This window comes from Rhea pennata, chromosome 2 (assembly GCF_028389875.1).
Source record: "Rhea pennata isolate bPtePen1 chromosome 2, bPtePen1.pri, whole genome shotgun sequence".
NCBI classification, from domain to species: domain Eukaryota; kingdom Metazoa; phylum Chordata; class Aves; order Rheiformes; family Rheidae; genus Rhea; species Rhea pennata.
This window is the reverse complement of record NC_084664.1, coordinates 160,047,538-160,062,573: the sequence shown is the minus strand read 5'-3', so window position 1 is coordinate 160,062,573 and position 15,036 is coordinate 160,047,538. Positions and strand designations below refer to the sequence as shown.

General features: G+C 37.2%; 1 protein-coding gene across 17 annotated transcripts in view; it reads left to right on the top strand.

The window, feature by feature from the left end:
- Positions 1–15,036, top strand: part of PTK2 (protein tyrosine kinase 2) — a 187,424-nt gene that overhangs the window by 5,432 nt on the left and 166,956 nt on the right. For 16 of the 17 annotated variants that reach the window (XM_062570687.1, XM_062570686.1, XM_062570682.1 and 13 more), the window contains exon 2: positions 10,373–10,431. The gene's annotated coding sequence lies outside the window, so the exon portion shown is untranslated. Of the gene's footprint in view, positions 1–9,915; positions 9,949–10,372; positions 10,432–15,036 lie in introns of all 17 variants that reach the window. The other variant, XM_062570671.1, reaches the window with a different exon arrangement.

Here is a 15,036-nt window from a genome sequence, read left to right as displayed (position 1 = left end):
CTGGAGGCGGTAATGGGAGATTACATGTTCATCCCCACTGCTGGCATTTTAGGTGTAAAGACGATATGACAGTGAACTTGGAAGACTTAGGCCATGTAGAAGTGGGTGTCTGCCCAGCGAGGCTGCTCTTATTGCCTTCTCAGAGGCTGCAGTGGTTTGGGCGATACAGCTGAAGCTGTTCTTTCTGTTTGTAAGAAAGAGGTCAGAGGGCTTTACTGACTGCTAGCTACTCCTGCTTCCTGCTGCCATGCTTGATTCTTTTTTTTTTTCCTTGTTTACCCACACATGAAAATGTGTAATTCCTGCTTTTGTTTTATTCTGTTTTGGGGGAGGGGAGAGGGAGCAGACCACGTCAGGCTACTAAATATCTTTGGAAGGCAGAGATCTCTTCTCCTTTAGTCCTGTTGTAGTTTCTGGGAATATTTTGAAGTGACAGATTTCTTAGGATTGAAAGAAGGAGCTACTGTTCTCTCCCATATTCTTGCTGCTAGAATAATAAGTAACTGGGTTGCAAAGAGGTAGCAAATGTCCAATTTAGCAGAAGCTAAAACTGAACAAAGATTTTTTTTTTTTTTGTTATTCTGAATAGACCTCTTTAATCAAGGACCTTGCTGTTTTCCTAGTCCCTTTTTGATGTTGCAAAGAGTGTTTACTTGAAATACACCATTATGTTTACCATAGCCAGCAAGACCTCTAGTTCATCTGCGCTTGACACTTTATTGAAGTCTCTCTAGGAAATAGAGGTTCAAAATTACTACAAATAAATCAGTAAGGTACTGAAGGTACTAATAAGAGACTTGTTATAAATTCTGATGTCTGAGTTATGTCCAGCATTAGGGATTTATGTCTATAGGTATTTTATCCTGTCATTTGTGAATGTGTTTGATTAGCATGAATACTGAACGCTGATGCAAGTTTGTCCTTAATACCTTACAGCAGTGAGTTTCAGAGAGTCTGTAATCTTAAAAGAATGCTTCTTCATACTAATTTTAGGTAACTTTTTTATCCTTCTACAAATGGAAGTGTAAAAGCATAAAATCTACTGTCATTCTTTTATTTTTACTTAGGTATCTGTTCTTCATTTCCTCTTTTGCAGTAAGCAGTCAGTCTTACGTTCTTAGAAGAAAAATTGTCTGTGTTCCAGTTTAAAACATTGGAATTTGTGTTGCCTACCTTTTTCAAACATAAGATTAGTACACAGAATAGTGAAACTACTGTTTAAGAGAGTACTACTCCTTATATTTATTCTTGGTTAGCTAACCAAATTGTTTCTCAACTCTTATTTCTGCTATTTCTAATATGCTTTCTTGAGGCAGAAATTTCTTTCTGTGGTACCTGAATGCTTTTATAGTTCTTCTCATGTCCTCTTGATCTCAGGTTGTAGCTGGTTCATCCTGTTCACTGTACTTTACTGATTCTGCTCTGTAGTGGAAACTATTTAAAGGCAGAGATACTTCTCCATAACTGATTTTATGATCTAGACAGTTGCATACAAAAGCAACAAGTGTAACATACTTTAATAGCTCAGTTGCTTGAGCTTACTCTTTGTAAAGCGTTAAACTTGTTGCTTCCTTGATTTTTTTTTTTTTTTTAATTCATCTTCATCTCCAACTAGTTTCAGAACTTGATTTAGGTAGTCTTGTGGTTCTCTGCTAGGGCATACTAACAAGTCTAATGCGCAATAGCACTGTTTTTGCTCACTGTTAGTGGAAAAAGACAGGAAACAGTGATATAAACAAAGTATTGGAAATTGGGAGACAAGGATTTTTATTTCTGACTCCTATTGATTTTTTTTTCCTTTTGACGTTGGCTAAGCTAGTTTATTCCCTTTAAAATAAGGACTGTGCTTTGCTCAGATTTTGTCTACTGATGAGTAAACACAAGGTAATTCTGAAGTGTTTTCTGTAACAGGAGTTTGAGGTGCTTATTCCTCATGAGGAAAAGAAACAACTATGATGTTAAATCAAGGCTGTTCATTTAAGGTGCCAGTCTTACAGCTTGGAGTGACTCTTGAGATGGCAGTCTACATTCACTCACATTTGTCAGTGTGCTTGTTAACCTTTCACAGTACTTCAGCTGTGAAACTACAGAACTACATTTGCATTCATAAAATTTAATGCAAGTGCATTTTATTAAATAAGAACAAAAGGAGATTGATAAGATGTATATGACACATGCATATGCTTTTGAGATAAACCACAAGTTGGAGGGTTTTAATCTGTAAATTCCATATTTTAGTATATAGACATGTTTAACTTTGTCACGTTTAGTTGTAGTTTTGTATTGTTAACCTTCATATAGGAAACCTTTACACATTGCTGACAGATAAGATTCTCTTGCTCAAAGTGAAGTTTTGTTGCAAATATTACAAAACATCATTTCTGTTCTGACTTCTCTTGTTAACGGCATTGTTATGGGAACGTTAGTGGAGAGAAAAGTAACTTTTAGATTTTTATCATCTCTGTATATCAGGCTTAAGCATCTACTTTGTTTATTAGTTATCTTGTTTTTGCTTTATTTAATATAAATTGCAACACTAATTGTTCTTCCTACTTGTATCTCTCTTCTGGAACATCTCATTTACAGCCTCTCTTCCTACTATTTAGTGCTTTTTAAAAACTTGTTCATTTGTCTGCTCAAAGCATACTTTTCAAGTCCTACAGGAGTTGAGCAAGTTTGGATGTGCAGGTTACTGGTTTGTGCTCAATTTGTGATTAACGTTCTGCTGTTGCAGGAAAGGACAGATGTTCTGCTGCGATGTTTCCATAGGGGTAGGTGCTTGGAATAACCCTTCACTGATTCAGTGCTGGTAGGTTTAGTTAGAATGTTCTGTTCACTTTGGGCACTGCATTTCAAGAAAGTTTTTCTATCTTCTGGACTCTGGCAGTAACAAATCAGATTCCTGAAGAATAGGACAGATAAACATCTCTAATTTGTTCAATTCTTAACCGAGACTAGAAGGAGATTAACGGTTTTCATGTACATTAGGCTACTACAGAGAGGAAGAAGGCTAGGACCTAGGGGCTAAAACAAACAAACAGTTGTCTTAAATAGAAGGAGTAAAGATGGATTTACTTTTGGGGGAAGGAAAAATTCAATGCTAAGAATAGCAGCGCTTTGGAGTAGACTGCTTTGGGAACGTAGTGAAAGGAATCCATGTCCCTAATGGTCTTCAAGAACAAACTGGACATGTCAGGAGATGCTGTTTATGCCTCAGAGCTAGGGGATTAAGAAGATGTGTTCTTCAGTAGTTTCCAGCACTGATTCTAGATATTTGAACAGGTAAAGAAGATGGGGTTGTATTTTCAAGTTTACATGGACAGTTAGAATGTAGTTGGCAGTAACCCCAGCAATAGATAGTCCTCTCGATTATCTAGCTGGTTGTTGCCTAATAGTTTTCAGTTTTGATGTAGATCTGATTCAGGCAAAGCATCTCTTATTTTCTTGGTGGGATACTGTTCTTAATTATGTTTATAAAGATCAGAATGAGAAGAACTCTTCCACAAATGGAATTGCTGTATTCTTCTATAGATGTAGATGTTACCTGGATATGACTGGAAAAGCAGAATTGCAGACTAGTAACTGATGCTACAGCAATTAGATTAGTCGCCATTTTGTTTGTACCTTTATGAATTTAATGAAAGAATGTGAAACACTTTATATAAGCAAATCAATAAAATAGTCTTGGAAGATGACTTCTCATTTTCTTTGGTATTACCCTTTATATAAATGAGTATATTCTATTACATTATTAATAAACTGAGTTTTCTCAGTTGTTTTTCAAAATAATAGTGTAAAACTTCTGGTGAACATGTACTTTCTCTCTCTGTCGTTCTTTCATACATTTTGATTGCATTTTGATGTTGCACTGCGAAGCTTCCTCTTGACTGCAACTTCAGTGAGCCTATTTTTTAAAGCAAGTCAAAATACAGTTACTCAATGTTTTGTCATGGAAAGAGAAGTGACTACGGTGTTTGGGAAAAAGAATTAAGTAATCTTTAGCAAACATGTACAGAGACAAATTAAAATGTGGCATGTGTGCCTCTACTTGTAACAGCCTTTGCTGGGAACTAATGTGAATGACATGCCTTCCATTTGGGGTGTTTCTTCTGCATACAAAAATAAAAAAAGCTATTAGATCAATGGGTTTAAGGCTATGTTGAAAGTTGGAGGCAGAAGCTTCTTATATTAGCATCATAGTGGTATATCTGGATTTTCAGTAAGTCTGCATGCAAAAAGGTGGAGCTGAGTATACATGTCTGGAGTGTGTATAAGCCTTCAGTGCATTGCTTGCTGTGATTTGGCAGTCATTTAAAATCAGATAATGAGGAGGCAAGGGGAAGCCTCTTATCATTTGTATTAAATTCTGTTTAATCAATATGTAAAACCACCTAATTAGAATAGCTATTGAATCTTCATTATCAGTATAATTTAATAATTTCAGACTCGTAAGTGGCATTTGTAAGGTTCCCCCCCCCAAAAAAAAAAGTCATTTTGCAATTTAAACAAGGAGGAGGACATTGGTAATTAATGCATACCTTAATATATACATGCATAAATTGTTGCAGATACATTAATCAATAGTACATCAGAAAAATCAATCCCACCAATAGTCAGAGTTACTAGAAGTTAATCTGTTCCATAAAAATGCATGTGCAAAATGAGGGAATATTAAGGGTTGAAATTAATAGAGAAGTATGAAAAGAGAACTTGGATGGTATGTGCTACTATTGTGGGAATACCCTGACTATCTGTCTCTTCTTCAATGCTGTGTGAATGTTAGATTGAGTTTTAGCCATATTTCTCAGGTTGTGGAAGGAATGAAAATAGAAAATGAAATGTAGTCAGTGTCCCTATAAAATGTAATTAAGAATGGAGTCAAAAGGAAATGGATATAAATATTCTTTAACAGCAACTGTAACACTCTCATTCAACTTCTGGTAGTTAAGTTCTGTGTTTTAAAGCTTAAACACCAAACATTCCTCTCTTACATCTTCTGTCCAGATTTAATGTTCATATTTCACTTTCATACAAAATCTAGCTTCATTTTCAGGTATTTCATATTTTTTTGTTCCCTAAAGTTTTACCCACATGAAATTAATTAAATAACCAGGTGGAGTGCTTTAGGAGATTAGATGAATTAGAAGAAGGTGGTGTGCAGCACAGAAGATTAATTCTCAGATGGGGATTTAAATGAAGTGAAAGTTTAATTGTTTCGTAGACTACAAAGCCTCCACTTGTTCAGTCTTAGTTGAAGGGAGAGATTTTCTTTGTGTAATGGCAGTAGTGCTTGTCTCATGCTGTTTCAGTGCTTTCAACAGATAGTTTTTTATGCCTTGCTCTGGTTTCATCAAAAGAGCAGAGGTAATTCGTAAGACAGGAGTATGTATCATTGGCTTCATGTTACAACTGAATCAGCATTTTCTTCATTTAAACTTTCAATGTCCAAGGAAAAATACTGAACAATGGAGCTTCCCTTCCTAGGAAACAGATTTTGTGTTTCTGTAATCTATTTCTGTATGACTTTTTGAGAATAAATGGACATTATGTTAAAGAGCTTGCTCTTTAGTCTGAAAGTAACTTCTGATTAAACTACATCTTTTTTCAAGGGGGAGTAAGATCATTGGTTATATTACAGCAAGCAAAAGATCATAGAATGGAAATACAAGAAGGGTGAGGATTGAAACAAGTAGGTAATGAAAATAAATTTAAATTAAGTATACATGTTAAAATGCCGCTCCTGAGATGATAGAGAAAGTAAAATAAGGTAAGATCTTGTGAGTTGCTTAGTAGAGGTCAGTTTGGGAAAGGCAAGATGAAGTAGGGAGAATAGAAGGATAGTCAAAATGGAAGTGAGGAGGAGGGGGCAGTGTGGTGGCCATGTGTTTGTAAGTACTTAATGCACATCTGTCCCTTGAAATGTGATAGTTTTTTGAACTCTGCCTTAGAGCAATCTGAAGTGTTCCTACAGTCAGAATGTTGAAGTTACATTTTCTGTGGTTAAATCTTTGTCTGCATTTATATATGGTTTTGACATGTGATGGCTCTCTTGAATAGGAGATTATAATGAACATGGACCTGTTTATTTTGTGGTGTTTTAGTAGGATTGTATGGATACAAGAGCTTATGGAAGTTCATCTTTCTTCTCCCGTTTAAGTCATAACAATCTGGTTTAATGTTTCCACAGATCTGTTGGTGGTGAAGTTGAGCGGCCAGTGTGGTTAGTTATCTCTTATGATGGCACGCTTATCTGCGCCTAGGTGCCGTGATTCTGTTGTCCTAAATTCTATTTTATGAGCTATAGTCTTCTGGTGTCTGAGTCACTGAGCAATGTTAAGACCGAGTTGGACCTTGCATACTAGTTATTCTGAAACGCTAAGGATTTCAAGGCTGCCAGTTTTTCACAGCTTTGTGTCAGTGCAAATAGTGCTTTTTGGGGTAGTTAGAATTTGACTGCCTTGACTGTTGTAGAACTTACCCTGAAGGCAATAGATGATTTGTCTGTAGATCGTATTCAGGGCTATGTTGTACAACGCTTTTGCACAGGTTTCTCTTTTTGGTGTCACTTACTACTGGAAGTGCTTCAGGCAGGTCGGTTATCCCATTGCTCTGCGAGCAGAGAAGCCAAGTGTATTCAGCTGAGGTCAGCTCATATTAGACCTCGTTACTCTGAGGTCTAATATCTTATGCTTGTTATGGGGGTTCATATGCAAGATTTAGGAGAGAGCATAAAAATCTATGTACTGTATAAGCAGCGGTAATAATGGCAACAAATAGAGCTAATTTTAATGGTGTTATCTCTCATAAAACATTACAAGTATCAGAAATTGCTTGAATTTCCTTGCACTGGCATAGTTCTAGGAGTCTTCTGTGTCTAGCATCATCTGCTAGAGTTTTCGTTTGACTTCCTGAGTTGCTAATGGGGCGTCATCAGAGAGCAGACCTGATCACATTAGCTAATTTATAAGAACAAAAATGTTGTATCACACCAAAATGTTTACCTACTTTGTTGTCGCAGATCACAGGCAGAAGATGAGGTAAAGGAAATAAATATTATTGATCTTTACTGGTCCATCTATAGCTTTGTAGGACTTGATGACAAAACTTGATGACAAGCCTCTCTATGGCAATGATGGAGTGGAGAAGGTTAAAGGAGAGGAATTTGAGAGGAAATTAATGGAGATGATGAGAAAGGAGCAAAAAGACAAGGTTTCTTCAAGAATGATTGCAGAGCATCAAAGGTGTCTGAAAACAAAGAAGCTGAAGATTGGGTTCCATGCCTTAAACTAGCTTTTAGACTTTCCTTCCCTAAGTGGAAACAAGTGGGTAATATCTTCAGTGGTATATGTGGTCTAGAAGCCAAACTGGAGGGGAGGAGAGTGAGACTGGAAGACAAATCTATAAGCTAAACTTTTTAGACAAGGTTTTTGAAGGGTTAGCTCTAGAAGGATGATAAGATTGAAAACAGGTAGGATTATGGGTGATCTTTAAGAGGAGAGATTAAAATATGACCATAGGTGGAAAGACAGGAAGAAATAGATAAATATGACTTAAAAAGAGATAAAGGAAGAGGTAAAACTGGAACAAGCAGAAGCCTAAAAGGAGTCATTTGCCATGAGAAAAAGCATGTCAAAAACATCTAAAAATTGAAGCCTTTCCCTTGTGGCGAAAGGTAGAGTAGCTCCAAAAGCTACGAAGCTTAATGCTTGCAGAACAAACATCTCTTTTTGTTCTTGTGTTGCCCCAGATAAACCAATTTTTAGGACATTTAAAAATTTAAAAGTTGAAATAACAGCGAGATATTTTGTTTAACCCAAACAACTGATGTTAAGTCGTCTTTTGGCCAATTTAGAAGCTTTCAGTGTTATTAGAGTGAGACTAATGTATTTTGCATTTAAAAAGTGTTGTAACTGGTCAAATTGACTAAGGTATAGAGGAGTTCCTGTTACATCCTGCTTCATGAAGCAAGTCAATGCATGCAACAAATGAGCATGCAGTAGTGACCCAGCAAAGCAAGTCTTGGGAAGATGCGCTTAGACACAACTGTTGGGATAAGGGTATGAAATGATCCAGTGTTCGAGTGTCTCTGACTGCAGTCCAACATGAGATCACAGTAACATTCATTTGTCCGCTCGGCTTTACACACATGGGTAGTCTTATTGAAAATCGGTGCGACAGCTTGTGTGGAAAATTCAGTGGGATCATCAGTGTTTGCATTATTGATGCCTAAGCAATTAAACCAATATTTTTTTAGTATGTTTGGTGCACATTTGATATTCCGTAATTCCGCTGTAATACATGCAATACTGTTTTAACATGCTTAAGGGTGCTGTTGACATAAATGCCCAGAGTGGGGAAAGGTCATCACTGTTGGTCTTGGGAATTAAAAGTAGTTTTTGCAGTATCAGAAAACATTTTTGTTTCTCTAAGCAAATCAATAATTGTATATATTTTTTAGTCTGAGAAGCAGTCTCTTGAGGGATTTCCCTTTTTGTAAAGGATATAAAAAGTTGTCATGATGTCATTCCCATTGTGTTAATCACTGGTGTTTTTGTGAATTGTCCCGGGTCATGACTAATTCCCTAAAAATATTCAGAGCAGACATGGTTCTGGGGAATGCTGTCACTTGCCAGTTGGTAGAGATGCCAGACAGCCAGCTGACTTAACAGGTTCTATGCTGACTCTAGGATTAGTGTTTTGAGGTAGTCTTGTTCCTGTTAAAGTAGTTCACTGTTAAATATTTAGCTTACAAGTAGCCACTACTAAATTAATTGAAGTTGGTGGTGGTATTTTTTTGGTGGTATGGATGCGTGTCATGTAAGTGTCCATGGCTCAAAGCACCTAAACTGAAAGTCTGCCCATAAAAATGAAAGAAATCTTATGTTGGCAGGCGACGATGGAAGACCGGTCTGGTTATTCAGAGATCATTTTCTGTCTTGAAATTCTCAGGTCTTCCAGCTCTTTTTAGAGAAATGTTGTACTTCTGAGGAAGCATAAGTGCTGCAAATATATCAGCATAAGAGGATTTTTTTTTTTTAGTTTGTTTTTATTTTGTTTTGAAGGAGCTAATGACACAGTACAGTGAATCTCTGCCTACCCCATATCCAGGTGTAGGGGTGTGCAGGGGAAGAGCGGAAGGGACATCTCTCCACTACTCTCACCCTTTTGCACCTACTTAGCAGAGCAAGACAGTTTCTTCCTGCTACAAAGTCAGAAGCAGGAGGAAGCTGAGCTGCATCGGGCCTCCTTGGTCTGCATCACTGCATCTGGCCAGTGCATGGTCATGTGTTCACACAGGTCTGGCTACATGTGAGCCTATTTCCCATATAGAAGTTGTTCAGTTAATTTTTAATATAGGCGCGTCGGCTTTGTACGAAAAAGTTAAAATTCAGACCAAGTTCTGCAAAGCAATCTTGATGTGTGCTGCTAGCGTGCCTAAAAGGTGCAAGGGAGGAAAAGAGGCATGAATTGTTTTCCATTTCATTGTACGTGTTCAGGTACTTAAACTTTCGTGGATGCTTCACGTAGAAATTGCGAGTATTATTATTTTCTTATTTTGTCAGTTTGCTGTAGTTTTTAGGAACAAAATGGTATTTGTGCTTTTAATTTATTCTGAAATCTCTTTGTACTGCTTCTTTTAATGTCCCTTATTTTACCTCATTAGATTGTCTTCTGGAAATCTTTCAGTGGCTTTTGTGTGAGGAAAACCTTAAGTAGTTAAGACGAATAAAAGTTCAGAAACGTTTCTGAAAATTGATGCGTGTGTTCAGTTTGTACCTAAGCTTGCTCTTTCTATTTGTATTGCCTTAATCTCTCCAGCATGTATTTGTTCAAAAGGCAAAAGAGCAGAAATAACTAGTCTGTAGATTACTCTGTCAAGTTCTTTGTTTGATGTGCTGCCATCATTTCCTTTAGGAAGAAAAAAACCTTTCTGGACCGCAGTCATATGTGCGTATTTTGACCTATATCTATATCTGTTTGTTACTTCCTCTAAAAAGTGGTGTGGCTGTCCTGTGATGCACATACCCTGAGGAAATAAATGCTTTTCACTAGTTCTTCCCCCCCACACACACTTTTCACACACTTCCCCTCCAAGCCCGTAGGAAACAAACTGACTCTGATTCCAGATCTGGATGGTGCTAATGTTTTGAATCACTCTTCAGGCTGTCTGGTGTTCACTGTATTGTAAGGCCATTAAATATGTAGTTTTGATTATACTAATTGTTCACCTCAATCTTCTTTCTTCCCCTCTGTTTAAATCTCTTAACCATGATAGTCTTAAGTTATTTGTGCTTAAGTTTCTATTAAATATCTGACTGCTTTTATGTTGATTGAGGAAAATACCCTAATCAATTCTAAATGATCATTTCAGACTTCATGTTCTGTCCTGTGTTGAGCACTTACTACTGAGAGCTGGAAAGTCTACTTAAGGTATGTAGTATCTAATGATTTTACTTTCTCATGGGGTTTTATTATGGGTAAAATGGTCCTAGTTAAGATTTTTGTTTTTTCCTTGTAAGTGCTGGTAGAAATCTTGATTGTAAATATTGAATGTTAAACAGAAGGTTTTGGAATTGTCTTTTTATCAGATTCTGTTAGCACTGGCCTTTCTCTGATGTGCCATGTATAGCCCTTCCTTTCTGCCTGAGGGGTAAAGATGTGGGTAGGCCTGTGTAGCAGTTTACCTTACAAATTCATCCTGTGCAAGATATTTTCTCACCTATTAAAACTACATAGCTGCAGATTCACTGACCAGAGTGATGTGCAGAATGTTGGAGCAAAATGTTAATGATTCTCTATTTTCATGTTTATTTTTTGTAAATAATATTTGACTTGGGCAAAATCTTTGCTGTAGGAAGACTTCACCTAATTTCAAGCATTTTAGCTCTAGGACTCTTGGTCTTTGGTTTGCTATTTTTTGATCTTTGTGTGCTCTCCTAGGATGACAGGCTATATTTGCAAACTTCAGTTTCATCTTCTATATACTTGGTGTTTTTCAGTGTGTGTGTGTGTTTTTTTTTTTTTTGTTTTTTTTTTTTTTTTCCCCCTTCTACTGCTACTGACATACATAGATGTTTGGAATATTCTTGATTTTGATGTAGTTAGAGGAACTTGTTGGATCTTTTTTGCTTTTATTGCTTTCTTGCTACAGCTTTCTCTGTGCTTAACAGTTTGGGAGCCTACATTACAGTTTTCCCATTTTTTTGCTCAGGCTTTGGCGTATAATGAATTTCATCTCTTGCCACTTCAAGAGCACTTTTTAAAATCTTAACTTGCTGATGCAGCGAGCCTTAAGGCTTTTATGTCACCTGTTTTAGATCATGATGATGTTCTTCTTGCCTGGTTTGTAAAATAGAGAACAGAGGAGATGGGGCTGCTAGCATTCTGGATGGAGTAGGCCCCTGATGCGTTTTCGGTCTGCTGTCTTGCAAATTAACTTCAGACTCTTGCCTCTTGCATATAAAAAGCTCTCCGGGATCTCTCCATTTTTCCACCTTTAGGCAGCAGCAGAAGTTGCTTGGTGTTTCAGGACTGAATCTGCTAGAGTAGATGTCTGCTACTGTCAGTAGCAGTTTTTCTGCCTAACTTCCTGTGCCATGTGTAGTCTGGATGTTAATCAGACTTTCCTAAATTTTCAAGTTTTTGGTGGCTAGTTGCTCTTTTCTATTCACCTGTTCCTTCCCATTTCTGGTTTGAGATGCTGTTTGTATTTGTGTTATACAGTTACTAGATGGAATTCGTTGGAAAAAACTCTCCTCACTCCAAGGAATAAACTGAAATAGGTTTTAAAAGGGAGTCTTCGGTTTTGTGACTAAATTGAAAAGCCTGAAGCACTGTAGGTGGAACAGAAAGAATCAGTAATGGTACTTTATCAATCATGACCAGTATTTGTTGGCTTGTGTGTCCTGCTAAATCCGAATTACGATTTGGATGGAATCCCAAATACATTTTACGTGTCTTCTTGCTGTGCTTATTTTCCCTGAGCCACTGCTTATTAACATGAAAAAAACAGTAATGTGAGAAATCAAAAAAAAAAAAAAAAAAAAAAAAAAAAACAACAAGGATCTGAAAAGTTTTGGGTTTCTTCTGGATCAGGGAGGAGGAACTAAATAGGGCAGCTGTCTTCAATTTATTATATATGAAGGACTACAAGTCAGATCGATAGTTTCAGGGTTTATTTTTAATGCTTCCTTTCCCTTTTTCCCTTTTCTAAAAGGAATGGATACGACTGTCATGATGTCATAGCAAAAATGCACGCTTGTGTGTTTTGTGTGCTGTTTGTTCTTGGAATACATAGTTTGTAAAAGACTGAAGTGAGTCATATCCTGGTAAAACTATGACAAATAAGTAATTATTAGTTTGTTAGGTAAGTATCTTGCAGTACCTTCCTAGATAAGACTTAGCTGAAAACTAGCTCTGTTAATGACAGGGTAGTGAAATGTAATGTCAAGTGAGCAGAAACAACAAAAGACACTTACGTTAAGTGTAAATGGTGAATATTTCTGATTTGTCAGGTTTAAATTGAAGTGTGTGTATATATGTGTATGTGTATATATCTTGGGGTTTTTTGGCTGGGAATTTGGAAGGAGGGAAAGATTAGCATTGCTTACTCTTTGTATCGTGTATGTAAATACTAGAATGACAGTGGCAGTGGAAATGACAAACATGTAGTGAATCTCCTGCTTACCCAGCTGGGTTGAAGGCCATTACTGCAGAGTTACGTATTCTGACTGCCAGTATTTAAGCTCTTATGTGTGTACCGTGATAGTGTCTTCATCACACAACCATATGCTTTGTTCCACAGAGCCATTACCTTGTTTGTTGTTGAAACTACCCCTGTCTTATTCACTGTACTCTTCAAGTCCTTCTCTGAAAATATATCCGTATTGTTTTTTTTTCCATTGAGTTTGCTATGGTAGTATCTGCTTTATCTGTTCCTCTTTCAAAGTTATTAGTATCCACATTGGAATGAATCCCTGAATGCAGGGTCAATAGGATAGAATAACTTTAGGTCGCCACTTTGACAGGCCATGTTTTTTGTTGTTGTGATACTTACCTTTTTGAATTCAAAACAGATCTCTCGCTGATTTGAATAGCACCTGGAAGTACTTGGCAGTTCAGTATTTAACCTCCAGGTATCAAAGTGTGCATCCTTAAAAGAGAAACCCTGAATGCAGAAAGGATATTTAATTGCTTAAGCTCATAGTGTTCTCTGTCTTCATGCTGATTCTGATTCTTGTGTCCCAGCAAATGCAGAATACATGTTTCAGTAGGGAGGGGTTATGAGCAACAGGTTTTATAAGTCTGACTTATTTCTCAGGCAAGTCTTTAAACTGAATTGATGCGGAAGGTCTGCAAGTAAAATGTTGTTGAATTGTGTGTTTTCAAAGGGAATGCTGGACACCTGTTAATGGTAGGTGATGCTTGCACTTCCACCTGAAAAGGAACTTCCCAGAAGATATTCCCATGATTGTGTCCAAACTGCCAGTGATACCCAGTGCTTTACAACTTCCTAGCTTTATTTTAATTGGAGTTAAACTAATAGCGATGATTTGACACACAGCCTTGTTCTGTCTAGCATGGCGCTTGTTTTAAAACAGTATGTCAGAGGCATAAATTTCACTGTGATAGTATCTTTCTAGGGGTAGGGTGATATAGTTATTAAGCTGGGTTAGCTTAAGCAAACAAACTTGTGCTGAATTGGCTTCCTATTTATCCCGTAGAGTAATAAATATTTCTCCCCTGAAATCTGTAAAGAACAATGTTTCCTCTGTGTTTTGAAGGTTATGCATATAATCTTATTTGGATACATTAATAGCTTTTCCCTTCTTAACACAATGTATGTTTCAAGATAGACTTCATATGCAGTTTAAACTGAAGAATAACCACTTTATTCTTAAGAGACAAGGTAATTAAGTATATTGCTTCAAGTCAGTAGCCACCTATGTGCTTACAGCTCCTCCTGGCTTCTGAAAGAGGAAGCCCAGCAAAGTTTCAGTCTGGTTTATTGTTCTGGACTTCTGGGGCCTGGGAGGACAATCTACTTTTCCAGCAAGGTTATAGTAAACTTTTCAAGTGGGCGGCTGAATTTGCACGCATGAGTATGGGAGATCACCAGTGCTTCAGTGCTTAACATTTCTGTCTGGGTTCTTACTGTGAAGAGTTTTAGGTTTTATCTGTATTGGCATACGTCACTAGGGGCATTTATTATGTGAGGTTTTGAAAACAATGAGCTTGAATTTCACAAGCACAGACTATGCCATGTGGCACTTAAGGCCTTCTTGAACTCTGTCCTGGCCTTTGCTCAGCATAGCTGTTGTTCCTTAGCCTGTCTCCAGAGCAACTGTTGTCTTTTAAATGAAACTAAGTGAGCTCAGTGGGAGGAAAAAAACGAAAGAAAATCCCTACCTGTGATATTCTCCTTAGCCGGGTCTCATTTTTCGTTGAATTTTAACTCCTAAAATATCTGTCTGGATTGTCTGGGAGTGTGTTACTGAAGTAGACTGAAGTAAGCGTTTAGTCTTTCCTCCATAGGTGCTAAAGATTTCTGTGTACTATAACAAATTATTTGTTTTGCCTGCTACCCCTTCTGGTAAAGGCAAGTAGGGAAACAAAACAGAAAATAGCTTGCCAATCCGTAAATATTTTCTTTGTAATACAGGTTGGATGGATTGGTAGTAGTACATCCTCATAATGCCGGAGATAGCCATGTAATGCTGCTAATAATACTCCCCAGACTATGCTTAAATTGTGGATTTCTGAATTACTGACTTGACTGAATGTCCCTGAGACTTTTCCCCTATATGCTAGGTCTTAACAAGTACACTGTAGTGTTATTTCAGCTTGGAAAAGTATCATTTTTTCTCAAAATAAATGTTTCTTCTGGGAGCAACAACTTTCTTTTTAATCCCCAGCCATGAAAACACATACCTGTTTGTGCAACCGTGTTTGTAATGCTTAAATCAGTAAGCGGTTCTCGTATCTGAAGTCAAGCAAGCTTATTTGTTTTTCAAAATGAGGATCTTCAAGCTTAGC